This window comes from Eptatretus burgeri, chromosome 12, assembly GCF_056783735.1.
Source record: "Eptatretus burgeri isolate ZD-2024b chromosome 12, Ebu_testis_v1, whole genome shotgun sequence".
Classification (NCBI taxonomy): Eukaryota; Metazoa; Chordata; class Myxini; order Myxiniformes; family Myxinidae; genus Eptatretus; species Eptatretus burgeri.
Genome location: NC_140972.1, coordinates 87,659,875 through 87,682,606, shown reverse-complemented (window position 1 = coordinate 87,682,606; position 22,732 = coordinate 87,659,875). Strand labels below are relative to the sequence as shown.

The window sequence follows — 22,732 nt, the reverse complement described above, 5'->3', positions numbered from 1 at the left end:
TCAAACTAAGAAACTTTAATGTATTGTAATTGTTCATAAGACATGATGACGGAGCAAGAGACATCTGACGCACAGTACCATGACCTCTATAGAGACATTGAGCACAATATTACCAGCCATCAGTGGTCACAATCCTCTACTACTCTTCATTATATTCATCTATACCGATCTTCCCTTCGTCGTCTTCGATGTCCATCTGCTTGCTGGTGAAACGACTACAGCAGGCGACTCCTCCCTCGCACTTGCAGTAGTCAGTGCATGAAAGGCCTGCGCTGTTGCAGATGCAGCTTGCCCTGCTGCATGCCTTACCCTCTGTGGTGCAGCTGTAGCTCACTACATTCTGGAGCTCTTGGGGAGCAACTGGCCCTGTTGAGATGGCCGGTGTGATGGTGGAGCCTTCGATGCTCCAGTCAAAGTTGGCAATATCTCGAGCTTCTTCAGGTGGGTCACGTTGGTCCGCTGCCTTCCACAGTAGCATCTGAAGGTGAGCTCGGAGCACGTACATTTGCAGGTTGACATCAGTCGGCGGCAGTTTCTTCATTGGCGGAGGCTTCTTACAGCTGCTGTAGAAGTGAGCACATGCGTCATTCATTGTCGTACAGCGATTCTGTCTGTAGAGGGGTAAGAAGAAGCTGTCTGCTGTCACCTTGAGTTGAGCGTGGGTAGCGCCAGGCTGTCCGAGCACTTGATCGAGACATGGGATGTCTATCTCTCGGAGTTTGAGCGCAGACTTCTTTCCTTTTCCACAGGGCTATGACACCGTATCGCAGCCTGACAGTGCGTGGACCCCAAGAAGCTGGCTGCACTTTCTGGGGCCCAACTGCTTGACGGTTTCGTTGACATCCAGGACATCGCCATTTCACTTTTCCTTTTGAATCTTGGCGACGACCCGCATCCTCGATGTCCAATACACCAGGAGTATGAAGACGTTGGTGTCATCACTAAGGATGCGGATGGTCTGGGCACCGTCTGCCGCCGCCTTCAGCATGTAACCGCAGAGGGTCATGTCTGCCTCAGCATGGGTGATGATACAGTCCAGCTTGTTGATAAGCTGGATGTTGTGTGGAAGGGGGAATCCACATAGGATGTTGTTAAGCAGACTATAGTTCGTGGCATTATGAAGAATAGCTTTTCGGCATGGAAGAAGGCTGTTTGGGGTCAGCCGGACTTCCTTGGCTCTTCCTCTTCTTGTCTGCTTGTGGTCCTTTGCGCTAGGAGCTTCTTGGAAATACCTGTCAAACAGAACGATTTTCTTGGAACCAGGAGGGTAGTGGGCCAGTCGAGCACCGAAGCTTGCAGCCAGATCTCCTGCAGTCCCGATGACTGGCCAGACGACGTGGTACAGCAGCTGGTCGGCGTCAATCAGCACCATGTCTGGAGAAGGTGGAGTCGTGACAGAGACACCGAGACATTTGACGAGCACAGCCTTGTTGCCCTTCCTCAAGCAGCCATACTCGATCAGGGCTGGAGGGACTGGACTCAGCTCAAACTGGAAGATGTCAGCTACCTCCATGCTGTGCTGCTGCCCCAGGACCAACAGCTGACTGAACAATGTATCGATGTCGTAGATGGCCTTCTCCTTGACAGTGACTGCCTTCTTGAGCACCTCCATTGATTTGATCTTCTTCTTTATGTTTGTGTGGAAGTTACTGCTTAGCGAAGAGGAGAACTGCTTGCTCTGCTCACCCCTAATGGCCAGTGCATCCCGATTGTTCACTGTGTCAGGTGCCACTTGGCCATTGCAGATGTTATAGACACCTGGATGCTGCTCATTGAGGGGGTGAGTGTACTTCTCCAGCTCCGCCACGATCTTCTTCCGATAAGCTTCGTCCAGTCTCATTCTTCCCTCTCCTTCCTCCTTGTGATTGTTCTTCTCCTCCCCGTCTGTTCCACCATGCGGCTTCTCCTCGTTCCCAGCTTCACTGTACATATCTTCCATGGCGATGTCAAGGTTGGCGCACACACTAACACCGTTGGCCCACAGCCACTTGCTCGGTGCTCGTCGAAATGCCCTTCATACCTTCAGCGCCCTTCCCTCCCTTGATGTACGACTGCTCACCAAACTGATCTGCTGGCACTGCAGTCCCGCGATCCGAGTGCCGACAGACGTGCGTGCCTGCCAGTAGGTCCTCCTTGGCACGCTGGGGAAGGTGCTCCATCTGTCGCACATACCAACTCAGGTAGCGGGCATAATTGTGGTGACCTGCCGCAAATAAATACAGCAGCATCGCCTTGAGACAGTGCTGCTGGAGGAGGAAGTCACCGTTCCACTCTCCACGCAGGAACATCAGCACCAGCAGTGTAGACTTGACGAGGCAGTCCACCCATAGCCTCTTGGTTGGGTGCTCTGGCTGTCTCCATGTAATGGCTCAGCTCCTGGTATGTATTGGCACCGTTCGAGTAGAAGCTCTGCAGCAGCAAGGTGATGATGAAACAGAATGCCCATAGAGCGTTGGTCCAGGCCTTCCCGTTGACGATGCTGGTGATAAGTCTGGGATCCAAGGGCCAAAAATGTGCAAAATAACACTTTGATGGGACACCCTTGCTGTAAAAAATTTTGCACTTGAATCGTGTTTGTGGGAGTGTAGGACACCAGAAAAGTGACTTTGGCAAGTTGGATCGGATTGCGCTACTTCTCCAGGGACGATTTTTTTACTTCAGCTGGCAAATCCCAATATCGAAAAAACTAGGGGTAGGGGAAATGCAAATCCCTGTATCTCTTGAACCCTGCATCTCACAGTAAAAAAGTACTACTCATTCTTTTTGGTAGACTGTCGGGTTTCCAATGATGTATAACAAAATTTGATTGGATGAACTCTGGGGTCAGGGAGGTCAAAAGGTCACAGAAAGTAGGTCATGATGAAAATCTAGGCCTTACATTAAACAAATTGTAATTTTGCTGCTATGAGAATTTTATTATGTAAACCCTTGGCATAATTGTGTCCTATACATGCCTCTGATGTTTTTGAAAAAGGAAGGTTAGGATTAAATAGCATCTTGCCACTCTATTTAGTGCTATTTCTTAAGCTATTTGTGGAAAAAACGGCAACGGAAAACCCAAAATCTTGGTTTTGGATACCATGAGGTTTTTTCACAGTAATTGATAATGTGACCTAAAAGTTTGTACAACACAATATCTAAACATATGAATGCATTGTTAAAACAATGTTACAGTCATTGTCTATTCCATACAACATGAGCCCCAACCAACTTCGGGGGGGGGGTGGAGGGGGGCATGTAAATGTCCAGCAATTACTGTGTTGTAACTGTGATACAGTTGTGGCAGAAGTGTGATTGCTTTTTGCATCCATGTATTCCCTGCAAATTTGTGAGATAGTCATGGACTCCTGACCATAGGGAATAGACACTAACTCTTATACTAACCATTGAATGGATTTTATAAAGTCTGGGCTATAGTAGCTGGAAATTCTGTACGTCATACATGTACTTGCAATGTCTGATTCACTCTCAGCCACGAAAAAGTCCTATGTTATGGAGTACGACACATGGTAAACTGAGGATGTATAGTTTATTCATCACCATCACTGTCTTCACTCATTAACCGTCCACACTTATCTTGGTCCCCATTGCAGGTGCATGCTATGATGCATGGCACACCCGCTTTTTCACATGGGCAGTTCCTCAGGCAGCTCCGCGTTTTCTTGCATTTGCAGAAAGACAATTTTGCAATGGCAGGTTTTGATGACTTTTTCTTCACGATTGGAAGCAACCTGTCATCTTCCACATACCAACCATATTTATCAGGTGGAAGAAGGACTGGGTTGGCAAGTGTGACCTGTTTGCACAGGCTGATCTGGCAAAGAGACCTTGGAATGTGACAGTGAAACGCGTCTTGGAAGCAACCTGTCCTCTTCCACATACCAACCATATTTATCAGGTGGAAGAAGGACTGGGTTGGCAAGTGTGGCCTGTTTGTACAGGTTGATCTGGCAAAGAGACCTTGGAATGTGACAGTGAAACTCGTCTTAGAAGCAACCTGTCCTCTTCCACATACCAACCATATTTATCAGGTGGAAGAAGGACTGGGTTGGCAAGTGTGACCTGTTTGCACAGGCTGATCTGGCAAAGAGACCTTGGAATGTGACAGTGAAACGCGTCTTGGAAGCAACCTGTCCTCTTCCACATACCAACCATATTTATCAGGTGGAAGAAGGACTGGGTTGGCAAGTGTGGCCTGTTTGTACAGGCTGATCTGGCAAAGAGACCTTGGAATGTGACAGTGAAACTCGTCTTAGAAGCAACCTGTCCTCTTCCACATACCAACCATATTTATCAGGTGGAAGAAGGACTGGGTTGGCAAGTGTGACCTGTTTGCACAGGCTGATCTGGCAAAGAGACCTTGGAATGTGACAGTGAAACGCGTCTTGGAAGCAACCTGTCCTCTTCCACATACCAACCATATTTATCAGGTGGAAGAAGGACTGGGTTGGCAAGTGTGGCCTGTTTGTACAGGCTGATCTGGCAAAGAGACCTTGGAATGTGACAGTGAAACTCGTCTTAGAAGCAACCTGTCCTCTTCCACATACCAACCATATTTATCAGGTGGAAGAAGGACTGGGTTGGCAAGTGTGGCCTGTTTGTACAGGCTGATCTGGCAAAGAGACCTTGGAATGTGACAGTGAAACTCGTCTTAGAAGCAACCTGTCCTCTTCCACATACCAACCATATTTATCAGGTGGAAGAAGGACTGGGTTGGCAAGTGTGGCCTGTTTGTACAGGCTGATCTGGCAAAGAGACCTGAGAATGTGACAGTGAAACGTGTCTTCAGTTGGAGGCAGAGATCGTAGATCCCTTTTGCGAGAAGCAAATAAATGAGCACGGAGTTTATCTAAGGACGTATTAGTCTGCTCTGCCATAAAGATCACAAAAAAAAGCTGCGAGCTTCATTGGTCAACTCATCATTCTGGCCTGAATCGGTGAGGACAAAACTCGAAAATGCTGGCATTTTGCCTTACTGTTGTAGTGCAACTGTTGCTGCCCTCTTTTTGCTCTGTCTGAATGGATAGCTGACTGAATCGCAGCCTGACAAGACATAACAAGTAAGCAAGGTGTCAGTTAACTGCAAAGGGTCCTTATCCACAGCTTCACCCAGTGACTTCACCAAGTCATGAACAGGGAGGAAGAGGTCATTTTTTTTCCACCCATAGCTGTTTGATATTCATTAGCCTGGGAAAATGGTACAATGATAGCAGTGTAATGTGCGTGTCAGTCGCCTGAATGATCACAACACTTTCATCTGGACAGTTCGCTATATGTGCAAAAATTCTCGTGTCTGCCTCCTCATGGGAAGGACAGTGCAGCTCACGAATGGCAGTTGCTCCATTCTTTGTGACACGTATCGCATCTGGCGAAATTCCTAGTACCAGACTGAAGCCATCAGGCGAAGAGGCAATTGACCAACATGATGAGATTTGACAGTATATTTGCCTTGTTAGATGGGTTTGACAGGAATCCTTTACATGCAGGAATGGCCAGAGTGTCTGCCGGAACATACTCGGGTGAGCTCACATCCATTTACCGTCTGCGGCGTTCGTCCCCCTTTAGCCTCTGCAGGCCAAAGTCGTACCTATCACCAATGGAGTGTACCTCCTGACAGTTTACAGGTTTCATCCTCATGATTTTACTCTTGTACCTCTCTTGAAGTTACCCGAATGTACTCACACCTAGAGTCTAAAAACGTTGGATGAATGCCATCGCATCAATAAGATGATCTAACTGTGATGAACAACCGATGGGTAATTCCTTCAAAGGCACCCATGAATCAGAAACGTTATCCTGTAGTGGCACTATAAAGTCTGATTTGGTTCCTTTCCGCATGGTATATTCATCCCTGTCTGGTTCAAACAGATGGCGGGTATTCCAGCCATTCATAACTGAACGCATCAATCCTTGCTTCATCACTTAGATCCTGTGTGAAACAAAGGGCCCTTGTAACTCCACTTTCCTCAGATTGTACTTGTTTGACCTTGTCTTGCTTCTTCTTTCCTTTTTTTCTGCTGTGTTGCAAATGTTGTTATCTTGGGCACACTGATTTTGTCAGCATTGGTAGAACTGGCAAGTTTTATTGACTCTACCCCACGTTGCTTTGCTTCTAACAGTTCCGGTGAGCTAAGTGTTTCTCCTGTAGAAATATTGATGAGCTTGTCAGTCCCAACAGCATCTGAAAATGGGTTTCTCATTTTTTTCTGTTTCCGTCAACTTGATTTTCATCATTTTGTCTATGTCATCTTTGGTCATTTTGTCATGATGGTCTGACTGTGGGCAGTCCATGTGGATCATTTCTTTGACATACTCTGATACAGAAGTCAAATATGGCAATGTTTTGATGTACTTCTCACGGGTAGCCTCATCCTGGGTTATTCCTTTGAACAGACTTGTCTTGCCCTCTTTATTGTATGTTTGTTCCAATGCTAAATCAGTCCAAACTCCATTGAAACCTCCCTCTGTTACATGGACACTAAAGTTCCCTGCCTCAAATGCCTGGTGCACTTCTGGCACTGACTGAGGGAGGTTATTCATCTCATTCAAATAAATTGGCAGGCAAGACATGTATTTACTGTGACCTGAGGATACAGTGTATGGCAATATGTTTTGGGCCTCTTGTGAATGCTGCTTCCACAAGCCAACCCTCTCGGCATGGATGTATCGCTTGATTATGAGAACCATTTCGATGTACATGTTCCAAAATCTAGCTGTCATGCCCAGTGTGTGCTCAAAGTCCCTCCAAAGGTTTTCTAGTGTTGCCAGATGTCTCAAGACCTCATCCACAAATTCCGAAACTTTCTGCTTGTCCTTCATATCAAACGCATTTCTCAGATTTTCCAGCGCTGACGACACGACAGAAAGGGCTTCAACATCATTTTCTTTGGCCAGCCATCTCTCAAAGGACTCCCACTTGAGTATGAACATTGCTTCACAGACCCATGAATGGTACCGCACCATCTTGTAATAGTCCTTTCCACCTATTACTTTGTTAGCTGTGCCTCTCCTGCAGGTGTCACTTGAAACCAGTAGGTCTTCGATGCCACTCTCCTTCCTGAAAAAGCCGATGGAGCCCAGGAAGTTTTGTGCAATGTGGAAACCTCCTAAGCGTACTATGACATCCTTGTATTTCTCCGGTTCTTTTACTACCAAGCCCTTTATTATATCATAGATTGCTTGGTCACAAGTGATGACCGTTTTTGGCTGCCCAAGCTTCAGGCTCACTGACATGAAGTAATCCAATGAGGTTTTGACAACATCAGGACTTGTCGGAGTTTTGGGATACAGTGGGCCATAACCAATTGTTGTTTTTGGCGCTTCTTGCCCAGCACTAAGTTCGAAGAAACTGTTCCAAGTTGGAGAAGAAATAGACACGCTATCTTCTACAATGGTCATCATTCGGGTTGGAAACATCCGTAAAAGAAACCAAACGATGTTTTCATCAGCTAGAGTGCCACTTTCTTTGTCATCACCCTGACAGATTTCAATACCATGCGATGATCTGGCTTGTTTTCTGTCCTTCAACGCAAGATTACTGTCCACAGGTACAAACTTTTCTGGTGCATTGATAGTTAATTGCTTTGTTTTTTTTGACTAGAACCATTCCAGCCTGCTCAACGTCAGGTCTTTCTCAGTACTGGTAAATGATATTGGTAGTGGCATCAAGGCTGCCACCATCCTCTGTGTGAGAATGGAAATTTAAGTTGTCTAGTGCAGACTGTGTAAAATCCCCAGGAATAACATTAGTTGGGTTGAATATTCCTTCCCTCTCTTCTGTCTCAGAAATATCATTTGCCATTGTTGTGAGGTATCGCTGAGTGGCGGCATAACTAATGCCATTTCCAAATCTGTTCATCATTGTTATTAGGTTTTTGCTCTGCACTTGTTTAAGAATATGAAGACCAACCCCAATGTGTTTTGGGAGTGGCTGGTTGCTTAATTATCCCATAACATCCTGCGCTAAGTTCAGAACTTTCTCATTTTCGTCTTCAGGAATCTGAACCTTTCCCCCTTCATCTGTAGTTTCATTACAGTTTGTTATCAACCATGCCAAATTATATACAAATCTACAGGAACTTGATTAGATGCTTCTTTGTAAGAAATCTCAATTGCAGTCCCCTGAACTTGAGGCAAACCTTTTTGCAGCCTGTTTTATTTCCATAGCTGCAAGTGCTTTGCAGAGGATATGAACTACCTGATACATTTGTAATAAAATTGTCACCATCATAATCATCATCTGGCAAAAGTTGACATTCGTCAACTTCAGCCTTGAGCCCCACAACCTCATCACAAAGTTCCTTGGTGGTCAAAGAAGAGGAACAAATTAGAGTTCCATTGTTCAAAGTAATGAGCTGAATGTCGGCGCAAAAATTATCCAAAAATCGTTTTGTCAACCTATCAGTTCTATGAGGCCGCTGTGCAGTATTACCATGCTGTTTCGAGATTTCATCATACCGTTTTGAAAGCTGGCGAATGTAATAGACATGCCTGTCAATCATAAGTCCTGATGTAACCTCAGACAGAAGTGTTTGAAACACCTGGTCATGCAAACTTGGGTCTCAACTTTTATTTTCACTTTTGCTACGTTCACTCATAAACTTGTTCATACACCTCACATGATAGTGGAAATCATTTGCAATTAAGTCGAGGCACTGGTCACCAAAACCATCAATTTTGAATCGAATATCCTTGTTAGTAAGTTCCTTTGAGTTTTTATGAATAGATTTCTGTCTCTCTATTGTACTAACTATTATCAATGTTCTGTCCCCTTTTGAATCACGTTCCTTTTCACACAGAAAACACACAGTTTTTAAAGTCTTTTTGAAATCCATGGAACTTGTTCTGTCTCCTTTACTGGCTCCCTCTGAAGTTTCCCCACAACCTTGCTCATCCTTTGCCCGTTTCGCAGAAATTACATCATCGAGGGACCTTTTCTGTGTTGCAAATTGTTGCACTGCGACACTTTACGTGGCACAGGGGATTGTTTGACAGGAAATCATCTGCGTCCTGAAGGTCACCCCACAGTCTTTGATGCACCTCGTCTTTCCTGATTTCAACAGCATTCTTAAATGTTTGCAGACCTCTTTTGGTTAGCTTGTGCAGAGACCCCTTGTCATCACATACTGTTTGGCAGACCAAACATTTTGAATCGTCATTTTCGATCAGAAAAGTCCTTTTTCCTTTACCTTTCACTGTTATTACAGGCTCCATTCTTTAATATGAGGGCTGTACCTGAGTGAAAAAAGGAGAAAACATCATTAGGTTATGGTAGATATAGGGGGAAGCATGAATGATACTAGCATATTAATTTTATGCGAATATAATTAATTAAGAAAATACAGAATTTTATGGATTTCTGAAAAAAATGACCCCCCAAATAAACTCAAAATAAAGAGGCAAAATGTTTCTCAATCCTAACCTTCCTTTCCCAAAAACATCAGGGGGATGTAAAGAACACAGTAATATCAAGGATTGCTTTATCATAGCACTATGAGGCAGAAAAATTACAATTTGTTTAATGTAAGGCCTAGATTTTCAGCATGACCTACTTTCTGTGACCTTTTGACCTCCCTGACCCCAGAGGTCATCCAATCAAATTTTGTTATACATCATTCGAAAGCTGGCATTCTACCAAAAAGAATGAGTAGTACTTTGTTACTGTGAGATGCAGGGTTCAAGAGATACAGGGATTTGCATTTCCCCTACCCCTAGTTTTTTCGATATTGGGATTTGCCGCCTGAAGTGAAAAAATCGTCCCTGGAGAAGTAGCGCAATCCGATCCAACTTGCCAAAGTCACTTTTCTGGTGTCCTACACCCCCACAAACATTATTCAAGTGCCAAAAATTTCACAGCAGGGGTGTCACATCAAAGTTGGATTTATGGGCCTTGGATCCCAGACTGGATGCCACCAAACGCTGTGCTCATGAGAACGTCCATTCCAGATGCCTTCATCAGTGTCCCTATACAGCCCAGGAAACTCATGAGAGTGTGCATCATGCCCGGGTGAAGTATAAGGTTGGTCCAGCGCTGAGGGTCGTTCCATTGGACGATGCATGCAGTCTGATACAGTTGGAGGTCGACTGAGAGGTGGGTGTTGTGCATCCCGAAAGTATTGTCCTTTCGAGATATACAAGCGAAGTCAGAACAGTGTCAGGGTTAGCAGGCGGCGAGTCGATCATCGGTCCGAACACCACCAGTGTCTTGGGCTTCTGGGCAGAGCCCGCTTCCAGGTCTTGCTGAGCATTGAAGCCTGCCCACTCGACCGGCTTGTCGATCTTGTGGACTTGTGACAGCCACACAGCGTCTCGCTGCTGACTGAACCTGACTGCAGCGGACTGAAGCTGCGACTCTTCAGTGCGACTCTTCGTCGGAAGCAGAGGTGGGTTCAGCTTGGAAGGCCCTGTGTAGTGCTCCAGTGTCTAGCCTGGTGGGTGAGTCGCAGAGAGGACGCCTCGTGTTTCTTGGGTCGAGGGATCTTGAGCTGCATCACGCCAATGTTTCCTGTCTCGATGATGCCAGCAGGATGCTAGGTGAGCTCCATGACCATGGCATGGGTGTTCTTCATCCCATTGGGGCTCACGATGTACAAGTCATAGTTGTCAGCCTAGCTGAAGATAGGGCCGAACTCCATGCTCAAGCCAAGTTTCTTGTGGTAATCTGACTGGTTGTCCAACACGAACTTGGTCACTGACTTGCGGAAGCGCAGCACTTCGTCGTAGGTGCTTGTGATGCTGTGCTCATTGAGAGTCTTGATGAGCTCTGAACTGCCATGCTTGTGGTGTAGTTTCACAGCCAGCCCGAGTGTGGTGTGGTTTCTGCCAGCACTGCCAACGTGCTGCTGAATTCACTGAGCCAAGATCAGTGACGGCTTGGTGATGGCGCCCCTGATACGAGGCTAGAGACTTGTGTAAGAAGAGTCACAGTGGTGCTCTTGATGACCTTGTGACAAGCATAGTTACTGAGGTTGTAGTCTCCAGGTCAAGGTGTCGCCGTGACCTCGCTCCGGATCTTCCTCACCAGCTTCTCCAACTCGTCGTCGTCGCCCTTGCTCTTGCTTATCTTGACAATTTTGAAAAACTTTCCGAGGCTGGCTTTAAATCCAACTATGCTGTCGCAGCCCTTGATGTGGAGCATGAGCAGCTCGTCGCCGAAATGGGCCGTGACGCTGGACATGAACTGTCTTCTTGACACAGTGCCCGAGGCAGAGAGGTACATGGAGTACAGCTCCGATGTCGTCCACATCTCTGTTGCGTTCTCAGCCATCATCGAGACTACGGACCTCAGCGCCTCCTCCACAGGTGCCATGATGGAGGGACGGTGCAAGGGAACAACACAGAAATTATTGTAACAGGGGACATGCTTATGTACGCCAGCAGCAAGCAGATCAATGACCCAACTGAGTCTAGATACGACCTTTTTAGCCCACTGGTCCTGTCTCTCATCACACAGGTTCTCTAGCTGTTGCTTGAACATGATAGCACTACCCCTATTTACAGTTGTACACTGTCTGACCACCACCCACCTGTGTGGGTTCTTACTGTCTTTCAGCTTACACTCATTCCCATACAACAGACAGTTTCTGTCTGTTGTATCGGAATGAGTGTAATGATGTTGGGCGTAATACGACGATGTTGGGCGTAATACGACGATGTTTGGCGTATTACACGACCTTCAAGGTCATCAAGATCAAAAGTTGAAAATTGGCCAACATCTAAGATGGGGGTGGCCGCCATCTTGAATTCTGAGAAATGCTCAACATTGCATAAGCAGCAACCAAGCTAATTTGGCTCTCCTAACTATATAGAACACATTTCCATGAAAAAAAAGTTCGCAATAATTAACATTGCAGGGTCTCATAAAGGACATATTGTTGTGCGCCGGGATTCGATGGCGATAAATGACCACTGGGGGGGGGGGGGGGCAGTAGAGTCGTCTCCCACCAAACACCTGGAATTTTGGTCGTGACTCTCGGACAACTCCGAAAGTTCATGGGTCACTTAGAGGACCGTGGTCGCCAATATTTTGACGGCGTGAGGTAGGGTTCACTTGTCTAATTCCAATTTACCTCAGTATTCACGCCGTCCAACTACCGGGGAAACCACACCCTCGGCCAACTTTGTCCGAATCGAGTCGCTATCACCGACTCGGATCCCGCGTAACCGAGGGGAAGTTACCAAAGCCGTGCTGGACCAAATGAACATTTTTACGGCATGAACGGCTTTATTATTTCTCAATACGCACCTTGCTAGGCCAATGAAGGAAAGCACAGAGAACGAGCTGGTACATTTAACAGGGGTTTATTTTACAAAGAATAATCGGGGAGGGGAACACGAAAAGAGCAGAGATATCACGAATAAAATGCAGGCAATGTACAAGCAAACGAAAGCACTTACACAATTTCTACTTGCAGACGGGGCCCACGGACACACACACACACACACACACACACACACACACACACACACACACACACACACACACACACACACACACACACACACACACACACACACACACACACACACACACACACACACAAGAAACTGGACCCCATGGGTTTATTCGGTAGGGCCGGGCTGGGGTACCTGTCCCGCCTCGTGCGGTCACACCGACTCGAACCACCACAGTGGGACTCGAACCCACGACCCGAAGTCCATGGCCCATGACCCTGGCTGCTCGAGCACCACCACACTGTTCGGTCACCACCACCACGGTGAGCCACTGCAAAGGACCGCAGACCGCTCGAACCACAATCCTGCAGAACACCAATCGAGACCAAGACCGCCGACCACTATTGCCACGATCCCTCTCAGCCGAAAAGCTGGTCCAGACAACCACTCTACCCTTCTGAGGTGGGAGGGTCTCTTCCCCTCACCACTTGCCTCCTGATTGGATGAGGGGTTGTCGGACGACTCATGGTCACCTCCCGATTGGCTGGGGCACGTGTGTCATGCTCGCCCTTCACTCATTGGCTGGAGGAAACGGTCCATGCCCTTCCTTGGGGCGGAGCCTCGATCCGAAGGGACGGAGGCTCCACCCATGCCTTCAGCCAAAAACACGTGGGCAATGGCGACCAGGTTAAGTGAGGGTGGTGTCGTTGTTGTTGTTGTTGTTGATGAGGATGTAATAAACCGACTATAAAATAACTCGTAGCGCACACATGTAATTCCTATTAGACAGAAGGAGGGATTCTAACTAATAACACATACTTATCGAAATAACTGAACTGCGGGGACTCTGGCTGTCTGTGTGCACAAGGTTTCCAAATCCGTAACAATATTAGGGTGGCAACTGGACTATAAAGGATTATTCGAAACATTTATTACAGAAATAACTACACTGAAGGACCTACGCACGTGTCGTGAGTGCACATTTGCTATAGCAGTTTTTCAAAACGGCAACAATATTTTGTGGGTTATCCATGCCTATGAGTGGTTCCCTGGTTACCTTATCCAGCCGCAATGAGGTGAGTGCCCAGGGGTATTGCCCCTATGTTTTTTTTTTCAGGTTCTGCTCATCTTGGTTGGTGGCTTAGGGAAAAGTCCCACATGGCAAAGAGAAAAGTCCCACATGTCAAAGAGATAACGAAGTGAGTGAAAGGACAGAACGGAAGATTCAGAAACAAGAGGAGAGAAACGAAAAAAAATAAAAATCACGAGCTGGTCAAACACATGGAATGTCTTTCTATCCTGGCAAATCTCACAATCGGGCAAATCTCTGAAATGATTGTATGGAAAACTCTCCCATCTACTTTCTTAACAATCCTCTTGGAAATGTTCAGTCACTCAAAGTTTTGGGCCTCACTATCAGCTACAATCTTTCTTTAGCAAACTACACTTCAAAGTTGGCCTACAAAACCAGACGTAGAATGGGCACCCTCAACTTAACCAAGTCTTTCCTTGGAAAATCAGAGCTACTCAGAGCCTATAAAGCCTTCATCATTGGTCAATGGTATTGTTCTCTCGACTATGGGCTGGTGCCTTCGCCTCACACATTGGTCAGCTTGATGCCATGGAAACCAATTCCTTCAAGATAATTCGAATCTCTTGCAATGACGCTGAGACTTGGTCGAGAGACAAAATATAAGGAGACTTGGAGAAATAAGGGATATGGATAAGAATTGGGGCGAGGAGAGGATACAGAGGGTGAAAAAGATAGTTACAGCTGCAAACTCTTAGGAGGGAAAAACTGGAAACTAAATGAGGTTGTTTGGGGAGGGTGAACAGGGGTAGAAAAGATGGTTTTTGATGGGGGATGATATGAGATGGTGGTGAACAGCTGCCTTGAAGAATTGAAAGGACGAATGAGATGGAAGAGATTGTGAAAGTTGCTTTCACAGGTGGGGAAAAAAAGAGGAAGGAATGAGTGGAGATGAGCAGTGATTCTGGATTTTGGGTGTTTCACCAGAAAGGGGTTGTGAGAAGATCGGCACTGTACAGAAGCCTGAGGGACAGAATATGGAGAGAATAGAAGGTGTAAAACCAGAAAGGAGACAGTCGATGACCGAAAGACCACCGACATGTCTGTGATGGGACAGTGATAGGCCAAACGACCTTGTTGCTGGTGTGCACCCCCTCCCTCCCTCTTTCTCCTGTCCTTTTGCTCTGTTACATCATGATCCGTTCTATGTTCTAGCTCCTCTCCTTGCCTTGCCTTTGTATATAAAAACATAGGGGCAATACCCGTGGACGCTCACCTGGTAGCGGCTGGATAAGGTAACCAGGGAACCACTTGGTAGGCATGGATGACCGACAAAATATGTAACGGTGAAGAAAGTACATACCTGTGGAATTTTTTTTTAATGCCATTAACAAACTTTGGTGCATCACAGGTGATAAAGGTTGTGGTAAAGTTTCATCGCAATTGTGTATGTAGTTTCAGAGAAGAAGTTGCAAGTATGAGGGCCAGTCAATAGGTAACCTTAAAATGGTGAGATAAATTCGAGAATGTAATGGGTGTAGTTATAGATGACATGTTATATCTATGGGTAAGAGTCATGTTTTGCTTGTTTTACATCTGGCAACATTGAGTGTATGACGTCGGTCAAGCAGTTCCAAAATGGCGGCTCCCTTAGAAGCATACATCAGGAAGGAACAACGTTCTGTCATCCATTTCTTGGGAAGTGAGGGTGTGAATCCCAGTGAAATCCATCACAGAATGAAGATGCAATATGGTGACGCATGTTTATCACTGCAGCAGGTGTATGACTGGGACAGGAAGTTTAAAAGTGGAGTGTTCAGTGTGGCAGACGCTGCTCGCTCGGGCCAGTCTCACACAGCCGACACACCAGAAATTATTACAGGAGTTCAGCGTGTGTTAAGGGAAAACCGTCACATTACGCTGAATGAAGTGGTCTCCAAATTGAACATGAGCCATGGTTCAGCACACCATATCATTCACAATGTGCTGGGGTTCCACAAAGTGTGTGCAAAGTGGGTGCCGAGACAACTCATCAGATCAAAACGTCGTGGACTCCTCACTGCTAGTGTTTTGCTGCAGCATGACAATGCTCAGCCCACACTGCCCGCGCTCCAGCTGCAACAATCGAGAACGGACATTTTGAGTGTCTTCCTCATCCTCCCGACATGTCGGACCTCGCCCCATTCGGATTATCATCTATTTGGGCCACTTTGAAGAGGTGCTTTGTGGAAACACTTTCTGATCCGATGAGGAGGGTCAAGAGGCGGTGCACGAATTCCTACACAAACAGCCAAAATATTTATTTTCTCGAAGACTCCAGGCCTTGGTAAAGCACTGCAAAAAAAATAAATAAATGCATTGAACGCAATGCAGATGATGTTGAAAAATAAGTTGTTACACACGTACATGCAATAAACAATTTGTGAAAAATATTTCAAGGTTACTTATTGACTGGCCCTCGTATTTGCAATTTGACGGATGGACGGACGCACTCACAGTCAGACGATGCACCATTACATCGGCTCCCTGGAACTACGTACCAGGTGAACTAAAAAGAGTAACTGATTTTTCAAGGAAAGACTCAAGTTTGAAATTTTTGGGAATATTCCTATCTGAAAGGTGTCTCCTCTCTGAAAAGCAATTGATAGATACATGGAGGGAAATAGAGGAACTTAGTGAATCACATTAATTTAGTGAGAGACTAGACGACCCGTGAACCCGTTGGGTTCCCGTTGTGACAGAGGTTGATGAAAAAAAACATCATTTCAAGGGAATAAAAAAAAGATAACTCCAGCGAACTGTACCGCTGAGGTTGTTTGAATCGATCAAAAATACTCCCGAAGGGTACTTGACTGAATGGGGAATTGATTTTTTAAATAATTTTTTCTTTGCCCGATTTTAACGAAACTTGATACTGCACACCGCAGGAGAATGGTAAGACGGCCCTAAAATTTTTGCGCTATCGTGTACGGTTTTGGCTGTATTTCGGGAACATACATACATACAAGATGAGAGTTTTAGTAATACATAGATATAGATGATGTCATTGCCACACATCATGTAATAAAATGTGCAATATTGAGCTCATTTTTTTCGTTTGATGCTCTTGTTTTAGATGTCCAAGAATCCAGACAAGTTGGATGTGATGGCCTATCTGGAACGCATAAACTACAAGGGTCGTTGTGAGCCAAATATTGATTGTCTGCATCAGCTACATGCTGCTCACCTGACCTCGGTACCTTTCGAGAACCTGAGCATTCACTGTGGAGAGGATATTGTGCTGGATCTACCCCTGGTTTATGACAAGGTAAAAAGTTATTCAATTCCAAATATTGACCAACATTTCGAATAAGATAGTTTGGTGGCTTAGTGAAATTATCGTTACATGCCGGCTAAAAGTGTCATTTTTTTTCACTGAAGGATCGCGTGCAGCCATAATGTCGGAAAATCCATGGCTGCAAAAAAAAAAAAATTAAAGTATGACGTGAATATGACGTCATAATTACGTCATTTTCACAAATGCATTTCATAAAGCATGCAGTTTAGGTCAAAGGTCGTTATATAGATGGGAAATGTGCCATTTGATAACTGGAAACTCCCACTGGATCATACTTTCAGAAAATATACGCCTCTGGGGAAGAAAACGTACGTTAAACGTCAAAATGACGTCATAACGATATCCTCTTGACGTTATTTTCACATATTCATAAATAAAAGCTGAAAATCTTAAAGGTTACTCCCAACAAATGAACTAATTATTTTTGTGCTGTTCAAATTATATGTTGAGCTGCTGTGTGGTTATTATGTAATCACTGGAATCATGGTAATTACCTAATTTGAGTTGATAATAGTCATTATTATCACGTGTATGTGTTTCTCGACGCTTTATGCTTAGCTCCTGTGTGTTCCCACTGATCAAACGCCACCGTTGATCGGTTCGTTGCATCATCGATCAGACGAAGACTTCTGAAGACCTGCGTTGTCCAATGAAAAATCGTTGAGACGTACATACAAGTGAATTTTTTTGGAGAATGTTGAATAATTCCAAGCTCTTGATTCAGATCCCATGGAATGTGCAAGGGCAAAGAGGCGGAAGAATCGACGGACTGTCTGCATGGTCAACGTGGTGTTCTTATCCAGCGGTGACGTAAGCCTTCTTGCACTTTGCCGAGAACCCCTTTAAGATGATCACTTCCTCGTCACCTCATTTCCTCACCTTGGAAAGATTTACAGTGCTGCTGTATGATAAGACCAGCATCATGGGTTTTGTTAATGAAGCGTGCCGTGAACTGTTCAGCAAGAAAGGAAGAAGTCTGGAGACCATTCCCCCACTCAGGTATCTTTATGTGGAAACAAGACCGACCATCCACGTAAACAAATCTTGTTGTTGCTATGATATGATGTGATTTGATTGTATAATAACTATGTCTTTTCGGTAATCATTGAGTTGCCTTTTCCTTCAGGATGCCCTACTTCAACACACAAAGCGAGTTGTGTATCGGAGTGGTATCTGGATGAAAAGTCAAGCAGCTGTTCAATTTATTCCGAAGCGAGAGGGATGAGGATGGATGAAAGACGTGACGACATGGACACATGTCTGGATGACTATTGATGAAGCAGCTAGGGCTGCAAGCTCAGTGAGCTGATCAATGTGGATGCAAGTCAAAGAGAGGATGCATTAACTGCAAATGCTCGAAGGCAGGACTTCCATGTACAGATCTATGTTCCTGTAAATGTGAAATCTGAAATTCAAACACAATATCAAATCTTAATCCAGGTTGTGTGTAGGAATGTTGTGATCCTGGTTTTTGACTTTTTGACAAACAGTATGGCTTTGACTTTTGCTTCGTTAAGATCACATGCCAGGACAATGAACAAATGATTGATATAGCATTGACGAGAATCTTCTTTGAACACTGATATTTCTAAGCAAGCGATGAATTGGACAGTTACTTTAAGGAGTTGGCTCTTTACGCACGATCAAAATACAATTTGAATTTGGAGACAGAGAGGAGAAATGTTCTCACTGGAATTTAATTGGCTTTTACTGAGAACTAAAGCACCAAAATACTAAATTAATCTCATTGTTTGCCTGTAAGTCACTTTGTTTTACACTGAACATTCTCCATATATCCTGAATTATTTCACTGAATAACTTGGAACATAAATGTACAATCAATGACCAACACATTGCACAATTACAGCCATTACACAAACAATGAGCCAACTCACACTCGGCGTAGATTTGTAAAACAAATGTAACAAGAAGGGCAATCGGTAGAGCACATACCTCCAGCACATAATGCCGAATCCACGAGAACATATCGGGCCCATATCATTTTTGGCCCTGTCTCTCAACGGTGAAGAATCATTTAAAAAATTCTGTTATTTGGATCCAGATCTGGATGTTCACCAAAATCTAATCAGTTCATCCTTGTCACACACCCAACCTGCCCACCAAACTTCATCCGGATCTGTCCCCAACTTTTTGAGATATCCTGCACACAGACAGACAAACAGACAAACAAACAAGAAGACGTAATGCAAAGCACGATACTTGCAAAATCCAAAAAACAAGTTCGACCTCAAAAATAATTGGTGGTTGAATTCAATGACCAAATATGCAACTCCTCTTCAAATTTCAAGTCAATGGGATGAAAATTGAGGATTTTAGAAATCCCACCGAAGTTGCTGACCTTTGGCCTATGTTGACCTTTTGACCTTAAAAACAATAGACTTCTTCCATTTGACAAACTCTACCACGTGGTGAAGTTTCGTGAAGGTCGGTTTAAAAAACGTGACCTGTAGGAAACAGACAGACAGCCAAACAGACAGACAGACAGACAAACAGACAGAATAACAAAATCGACTAACCAATATACTTGAAAAATCTTCGATTTTGCAAGTAACAAGAAAGATGTCATACAAAGGACGATACTTGTGAAATCAACAAGCTCAAATGAGCTAAGATACTCGTCCTCTTAATGATGACGTCATAAAACCGAATATGACGTCATTGTGATGTATCAGGTTTGCGATAAATTATCTGTGCTAATGCCTGGCTTGATTCCCGCAAACAAAATTCAAACAGCTTGCCTAGTTTCGGAGATAATGGTATAGGCGATTTCCATTAGAGGCGATATTATGACGTCAACTTTTTTCTTGGAAGAATTTCCAAAATCGGAGATGGTTACTGCCTGCACGTGGGCTTTCTGCATATACGTGGCAAGTTTCACGAAGATCCGATGAAAACTCTGCGTTGTGAAACAAAAAATATGAATGACGTCATAAAAATTGATATGACGTCATAGTGATGTATCATATGTGTGGTAATTCATCTCTGCTAATGACTGTTCGATTCCCACAAACAGAATTCAAAAAGCTTGCCTAGTTTCAAAGATAATTTTTTAGGCGATTTCCATTAGAGGAGATATTTTGACGTCATAACTTTTTTTCAAGTAGGAATTTTCAAAATCGGAGATGGTTACTGTCTGCGCAGGGTATTTTTACATATATATGCCAAGTTTCAGGAAGTTTCAATGAAAACTGTAGGCTGTGAAACAAAAAAGTCCATAAGAAGAAGATGAAGAACAACAACGTGAGTAAGACTTAGGCCTAAGTCACATTTGCTCTACGGCGAGGATACGGCGGCCATACGCCCTCTGAATTGACAGAAACGTGCGGCGGCCGCAGAGTATCTGAGGTGGCCTCAGCGTGGCCCTACGCCATATTATAACGCGGAGTTATAACTTTTTTCATTTCTACGTTCGCCGTAGCAATTCGACAAGACGAAACAAAAGAAATGGTAAAAAAAAAATAAACATTAACCCATTCGTTACCGTCCATCTGGCCACACGTTCGCCTTAGGGCCCCCTGCGGTCGCCTTGCGGGCACCTTGAGGCTACCTTGCGTCTGCCTTGAAAATTCTATGGCCACCGCAGGGCCCCCTTGAGGTCACCGTGCGACATCAAATCAAAGACCGTACGGCAACCCCACGTTTTCGGTTTCCACAATTTCTAAGACCTAAGGCCTAAGTCACATTTGCTCTACGGCGAGGATACGGCGGCCCTATGCCCTCTGAATTGACAGAAACGTGCGGCGGCCGCAGAGTATCTGAGGTGGCCTCAGCGTGGCCCTACGCCATATGACTATATTTTACAGGCCGTAAGGTCGCCGTGGAATTATAACGCGGAGTTATAACTTTTTTTCATTTCTACGTTCGCCGTAGCAATTCGACAAGCCGAAAAAAAAAAAACTGGTAAAAAAAAAAAAATTACTCATTCGTTACCGTCCGTCTGGCCGCACGTACGTCTTAGGGCCCCCCTGCGGTCGCCGTGCGGGCACCTTGCGTCTGCCTTGAAAATTCTATGGCCGCCGCAGGAATGCCCTAAGGTCACCGTGCGACTTCAAATCAAAGACCATACCGCAACCCCACGTTTTCGGTCTCCACAATTTATAAATACGCCGTGCGGCTCCCGGAAAAATAAAAACATATGTGACTGCTACATTGTGTGACCGTGGAAATACTGCGGCCGCCGTATAATTGCTCATGGCCGTAGATTTTGGAGACCCCACGGCCGCCGTGGAAAATGTGACCTTGACATTAGAGATCCTCCACGAGGATCTAAAAATAAACAATCGTTGCCCTGGAAACAGCAATTTGGTAATTTGGAAAATTTAATCCATCAAGTGTTTTACACGATGGAATGTTGTGCAAAACAAATTTGGTTGATACATTTCATAATTGATGCCTAATCAATGTTTTACATGTTTTGGATGGCATCAACCTTGACCTTTGACTTATTTTGACCACATTCTTGACTCATACACTAAACATACATACAAATAAGCAGGGTAAGTTTCAATCTGATATCTTGAAAACTTCATGATGTTTGGCAATAATAAAATAACAAAAAAAATCTCATTTCATTATAATGGGGTGAAATTGTAGTCATGGACACCATTTTCTCGTTGCCATGTGGGACTTTTCTCTTTGCCAAATGGGGCTTTTCTCGTCGCCATGTGGGACCTTTCTCTTTGCCATGTGGGACTTTTCTCTTCGCCACGTGGGGCTTTTCTCTTCATCACGTGGGACCTTTCTCTTTGCCATGTGGGACTTTTCTCTTTGCCATGTGGGACCTTTCTCTTTGCCATGTGGGACCTTTCTCTTTGCCACGTGGGACCTTTCTCTTTGCCATGTGGGACTTTTCTCTTCGCCATGTGGGACCTTTCTCTTTACCATGTGGGACTTTTCTCTTCGCTACGTGGGACCTTTCTCTTTGCCATGCAGAGTTTTTCTCTTCGCCATGTGGGCGAGGGCAGGACCGGATTTACTTTCTTGTGGGCCTAGGCCAAACCTTATCAGTGCCCCCCCCCAATAATATATATATATATATATATATATATATATATATATATATATATATATATATATATATATATATATATATATATATATATATATATATATATATATATATATATATATATATATATATATATATACTAGCGATACCCGGGCACATGCACGGGATAGCAGTACAACAAAGCTGGATAGCAGTACAACAAAGCTGGTAGCAGACGACAGACCGTACACGGGAAATGACAAAAACACGCATTGTGCAAAATGCATGTGGAACTATGGAACGCCAATACTTCCCAAACATTGTCGGCATGTCCGCTAAGAACCACAGCAATTTCATAGGGATCGTGTGACGGCGAGCCGAGTTTTTAGTGTGCAAGCTTGGTCTTATAATAGGTATATATATATATATATATATATATATATATATATATATATATATATATATATATATATATATATATATATATATATATATATATATCATAATATTGTAATGAAAAAAAAGAATTACAACATAATGTAACACATCAATCATTTTTACTCAAATTAGTTCCATACCAAGTACATCAAAGTAAATCAACTTCCATATCATGTACATCTCACACATAGGAATAATGGGAAATACAATGAAACTGAAGCATAATAAATTACAATGAAATACAATGCATACAATGCATAATAAAAAGTATACAATGAAACCGATCAGAGAACCCACAAGTCCCCGGTGGGGGCCCCCAGTGACTGGTGGGCCCTAGGCCAATGGCCTATGTTGCCTATTGGAAAATCCGGCCCTGGGCGAGGGCGCCACCTTCTACCAGGTAGAGCCTTAAGTTTCGTGAAAATCAGAGTAAAAATGTGACTTGTAGGTGATTGACATTCAGACAAACAGAAAAACAGAAAAACAGAATAACAAACCAGTCCAACCAATATATTTGTTAATCTTT

General features: G+C 44.4%; 1 pseudogene across 1 annotated transcript in view; it reads left to right on the top strand.

Moving 5' to 3' along the window:
- The window catches only part of LOC147016067 (arylamine N-acetyltransferase, pineal gland isozyme NAT-3-like), a 70,461-nt pseudogene that overhangs the window by 4,080 nt on the left and 43,649 nt on the right, over nt 1-22,732 (top strand). Inside the window, exon 2 of the transcript XR_015049984.1 lies at nt 16,539-16,730. The product of XR_015049984.1 is annotated as an arylamine N-acetyltransferase, pineal gland isozyme NAT-3-like (transcript). The remainder of the gene's footprint in view (nt 1-16,538; nt 16,731-22,732) is intronic.